The sequence below is a fragment of the Varroa destructor genome, unplaced genomic scaffold (assembly GCF_002443255.2).
Source record: "Varroa destructor unplaced genomic scaffold, Vdes_3.0 BEIS01000003.1, whole genome shotgun sequence".
Classification (NCBI taxonomy): Eukaryota; Metazoa; Arthropoda; class Arachnida; order Mesostigmata; family Varroidae; genus Varroa; species Varroa destructor.
The window spans coordinates 20,819,244-20,825,014 of record NW_019211456.1 but is presented as its reverse complement, the minus strand read 5'-3'; the positions used below and the strand labels follow the sequence as shown (position 1 = coordinate 20,825,014).

Here is a 5,771-nt window from a genome sequence, read left to right as displayed (position 1 = left end):
TGTTAGCTGTTCTATGCCAATTGACTTTTGACAGAGAATCTTGGAGAGGGAGTAGAGAAGTAACGTAATCATTACGCTTACGTGTGGAATGACGTGGTTTAGGTTAAGATCCTTTACTTGCATTAGTTACTTCTTTGCAGGCTACAAAGAGGTAAACTTGCCTTTTCAAAGTGTAATTATTAGACAGTCGGATTCCCTCAGTTCGTGCCAATTCTGAAGTAGTGGATAATTTCCACTCACATCAGCATAAACCGAAATAGCTGACAATGTCCATAAACACAATTTCGGTCATCATCCAGACAGACACGAAGTCCATCCGTCGACAACACAGTGTCATAAATACTTTTACTGTCAATCTAACTGGATCAACCTTCTGAGCCATCCCTTCTCCCAAAGTAAGTAACAGAACTATTTTGCCGACTTCCCTTACCTACATTAATCTAGACACACTAAAGGCTTCGCACCTTGGAGACCTGCCGCGGATATTAGTACGGAGTGCCACCAAGATAATCACCACGCTCAAATTCTCAAGGACCAAGGGAATCAACTAAACTACTCTAATATGAGCAGCTTTATGTCACCCTTACCCATATCTCAAATTTACTTCATTCCGTGGGTAACAGTAACTTAAAAAGAACAGACAACTCTTCCTAGCCTATCTCTTGGTCTTTTTGAGCGTACTTGTGTTGCCACGGTTGCTACCTAAGTAGCGTTCCCAGTGTGCAGGTTCAGGAATATTAGCCTGATACCCTTTCGCTTATGGTGATAACATATTATTATGTACATTCAACACATGTTTCATCATAAGCTTAGGACCGACTGACCCACGATCAACTACTGTTCACCTGGAACCCATCCCCAACTTCAGTACTCAAGGTTTTCAATTGAGTACTTGCTACTACCACCAAGATCTGCACATGTGACAGCTCCAGATTGCTTCACAGCAACATCTTTCGATGCTATCACATTACCTTCCTACTCTCTGAGCGCTCCGGTGCGTCACACGTCAGAGGCTGAGTATAAGTACAATGCTATAGCGCCATCTATTTTTGGGGCTAGTTGCTTTGGCAGGTGAGTTGTTACACGCTCCTTAGCGGATTCCGACTTCCATGGCCACCGTCCTGCTGTCTTCAGCAACTAACACCCTTTATAGATAGACACTGAAGCTACTGACGTTTATTTAAAGGATAAGTATTTTTGCTGATTTTTTTTTACATATAGCCTCTTACAAGAACTTTTCACTCAAAGAATGAATGTTTATTTATTTGGAACAAGCTTGAGTACAATCGCAGGACACTATAATCACCTTTTATCGTATGGCGTAACCGTTCAGGCGCTATGAGGCTTGCTAGTACCATTAGAACTATGCTTACTCTGACACATTCGTCGACCTTCTTAGAGCCCTATCTGTTTATATCCGCACATATGTTTTTACGTTCCTAGCAATGGTCTTCCCAATAACAAGCCCTTTCTAAATCCATTTTCAAGCCAAGTCCTCCTTCTCACTTTCCGCCAGGTTAATACGAATTTGGCGTCTTCATAACTACACGACCAGTTTATTCCTATAGTCTGTCTGAGAATAAAGCAAGTAGCGTTCTCAACTTCACGGGGCTTCGAACTCAGAGACGCAAGCTCCTTTTTCGTTGTTATTGTCTTCCAGATCTGTGCTATGCCACCGGTGACAAGCTCTAAACCCAGCTCCATCTAACTAACAAATAAAATTGCGTTTCCTATTGATCATCGTCCGCCCACTAACTAAGAAATATTAATGTGTCACGTAACAAATCCCATTGCCTTTTCCACCTGTTCAGTTAGGACAAGTAAGGCCTTTTGTAATTTTTTTGAGTCACCTTCTGAAAGGTTCAGGAATATATATATATATATATATATATATATATATATATATATATATATGACGAGGTATATAAGACTGGCTAGTCAAAAAAACGTAATCTGTACGTATTATGTATATGTTCGCATTAACCTATGCACGATTTATAGCTATATCGTAAACTCCTTTGAAGTGTAATATATGCATTCCATTTTTATAAAGATGAAAATGCTTTTCCGTTCAATATATTATCCACATACATCGCTTAAGTAATCCTATATACGCACATATGGAGAATACATAGAAACTGCGTGATCACGAGACCAAATACGTACTTTACAGCCAAAGGGACTACAAAAGTGAAAATTATGACGCCACGAAAAGCATAGGCGCGCATATATTCATGCCTAACGCATGTGCCATTATACCACATACAGCGTACCAACTTCTTTTCGTTGATCATTTTTACCGTCACTTCTTCGACGACGATAGGTACATCCGGTTCGAGCGACCCGTTGTTTTCTAACTTCATAAAATCAGCATTATAGAATATCAAGTAGGAATCAGATATGGCTAGCCACTTGCTATACACTAAACTAACCGACAGAAGTAACCCTTGGCATCAGACCTTATTGGTATCGAAAGCACGTGGAATATTCAGCGAGCCAGTATTCTTGTTGTACTCCGACATAGATAACCTTTGATAAGGTATTGATATTTGATTGCAGCCTTTATCTTTTGATTCTAGAAATAACCAGAGTCGTTCGAGTGAGACAGCATCAACAATAACCGCGAACGATGAGCTAGCCATTGACAAAGAGGCCCGCTATGTTGACGGGTATATTTGATATGATATAGTGTACGGAACCCCAGTAAGGTGAGTTATTATGATACGATACATGGCAAAAACACTCTAAACCGTTAGTATGCTGTCATCAAGGCATGCTGGCTTATGCTCTGCCAAGTTGGAATGAATTGGATCGCTCCAAAGAGTCACTGTATAGCTAGCATACACACCGCCTCTTCATGTACACGTCTTAGGCCATGAACGAAAGCGTTTTTTTGCATTGAGCGGAAGATCGTATTAATACAAAACCACGTTTACAATAAAAACGCGCATAATATATATAGCTGTCACATTAGAAACCATATTGTGAAACGTATTGCATAATGGTTACGTTTATACTGGACGTGTTTATAATGCTACGTGCAAGTTTTTATGTCACAAAGTTTGATCGTGCTGCAGAAAATTAGTTGGTGAAACATTTTTCTCCTTTTAAATGCAGTTTTGCCTGTAAACAAAATCTCCATCAAACATTTGATGGGACATTTTCCGCTTGGTCAGTCGAACCGTTGCAATGACGGTTGTGCTGTCTGACGTTACGGTATTTGGCCTGCAGATGGCGCATGTACATAGAATCAACGCAGAGAAAAATGCGGGTCCCAGATCGATTTAGCCATGTCCTGTAAGTATTTTTTTTACAAAATAATCTTCTAATAGAAAATCATTATTTCCATAATAATAATAGCTTTGCGTTTTTGGAAAAGTAGGCCCACAGTTGATTTTGAAATGTGAAACAAGCAGACTTGAAGTCAAAACTCTGGTAGGAGATAACTGAATAAACACTTAATTACGCATAAAGCAGAACATCTTTTGCATATATTAGTAATGTCGATCTTGAATTCGACAATTGTGTCCCTACAAGTATGATGTTTTGTTCCGTTCTAGACAGCCATCATGATCTACTCAACATGTAGCAGACGTTTGGATTAAGAGCCATTAGTTTAGTTGCGAATAGGACTAGGTTCTTTTATACAAAGGGGATGACATTATGAAGACGATTAGTATAGCAGATGCGCTTCGCCTGAGAAGCCAAAGCTTTAGTTTATATCACTCCATTGGCTGTTGTTTACGAAAATAAAGGTTGCAAAGGTGCAACAGTTGTTCATTGGAGTGTAAGACGCATGTCGAGATGGACCATATCAATAGGCTAACCATCCGCATCGCCTGACCATTCACAATGAGTGTTGTGGCGCAGTCATTTATTATATACGTATAATATTAATAATGGACAAATACATGTTCATCATCTCATACACCGAGCCCACGCTTCATAAAACTGTCAGGCCAGAAGCCCACAAGATTAACCTTTGGATTAACAGTTACTGAATTGTGATCGGTTCAACATTCCGTCTCAACTTAGTTCCCTTTTATCTCGTCATCTCTCTCCACGTCATAAAATAAATGAACCCCCGCGAGTGTCGTGACGTTATCCAACAAAGCCTGTAAATATAACGAAGAATTTTTGTAAATAGCATCTTGCTAGGAAGAGTAGGTTAGGAAGCTACGGTAAGATCGATAGCTGTGATGTGCCAGTCGCTGGCTCTGTGTTTGTTAAAGTGGTTCCTATTTGAGAGGCAAACGCTGGATGCTTTCAATTCCGCCCCCAGCTGAACTCGTAGGCCATCGGCTTCGAAGTTTCAGCCAGTCAATAATTTAGTCTGCAACTGTATGATGTATTTAGTTGGAAAACAGCCAGACAAGACAGACTCTCACATCGAGAATGAGCCCTAAACCATAGCTGTAACCGAACATGAGCCTTGTTGCCATACCATGTTTGCCAGCTTTTGCATGCTACAGATACCGCATCGACGTCTAACTGTATACATGGGGCATATTATGCATAGGCCTAACGCAAACAGGACTACTGTTTTAGTAGGTTATTTCTTTATTTTAAGTTAACGATTTGATACAGAGGAAGCTGAATTACACGAGCGACTAACAAGACAAGGGGTCTATGATATTATATTAACAAAATTCATGTCTATTTATGGACTAATGCCTGCGACGTTAATCCGTAAACCCCTGAAATGAAGCCAAATATCATATACATAGCAATAGTAAGATCATATCAACAGAGTAGTTATTCCTCGCTCTAGTCGAACTTGTCACTTGCAGAAGTTACTCGAATGATTGTACAAGACGGAACGAGAAAAATCATTTCTATATTAAAAGGCCGTAGCCTTTCTTCACCGAAAAGAGACGTATATTATATATTTACATTGGTCTACGAGCCGGGTCGATCGTAAGTGGTTTGGCTTTTAGGTTTACGAGTTGTGACTACCTGGTTCCCTTCCTGTCCTTGGACCGCAAAAGGAATGGGCCAACGTCGACAGAGTATCGGGTCTTGTTGCGGTTAGGTAATGCTTAACGGCAGTAACAAGGTAAAATTCGAACCACCTATTTGTGGATAAGGGCTGGGACAGAACGACAAAGTGGTCTCTCTTTTTTGGTCCTGCCGTACTAGCTCGGGCCTGATCAGAAGCAAATAGAATGACGCTCTTGTATCTTACAATGATACCTGTAAACATATTCTTGCCTACTGCTCATTAGAAATATTCTGTTTTTCACTTTAACCAGAGCAGGAAATACTGTGTCACTTCTGCACTGGTTAAGAGAAGGCTTTAATTGTCAATGAAGCCTGCGAGCTGCCCTCCTTGACAAATATCATGTCTAAAGGTTAGGCAAATAGCAACTGCAGCGAAAATGGGCTGAGAAGCAACGTTAGCAGAATGTTGCCGACACCCACATTGTCCTGATAAAATTTCATGCTAACAAAAATACTTTGTGCCTATATTTATGTGTAGGAAAATGATTTGTTCATCAGGTATACAGAAATAGTTTTATTTTTCTATCGCAAAGCCGTCCAATAGTAACATTCACAATTCGCGCTCATGCAGATCATTGCGTCCTTTTACCCGTCCTCAGAATTGACTTAGGGGGTTTGTTAACCTTACGCTGCGCAAAGTGGCCACCTATATACTGCAATTGCTTAGACGCGTGTACGCTTCGCGCACCCCCTCAAGAATACGTGATGGTGCAATGCTGTGCATTGATTAAAACTGTTCTTTAGAATCGTGAAAGGGGAAGGGTGAGTAA

General features: G+C 40.4%; 1 protein-coding gene across 3 annotated transcripts in view; it reads right to left on the bottom strand.

The window, feature by feature from the left end:
• Nucleotides 1-5,771, bottom strand: part of LOC111247631 (uncharacterized) — a 100,393-nt gene that overhangs the window by 67,354 nt on the left and 27,268 nt on the right. The window lies entirely within an intron of this gene.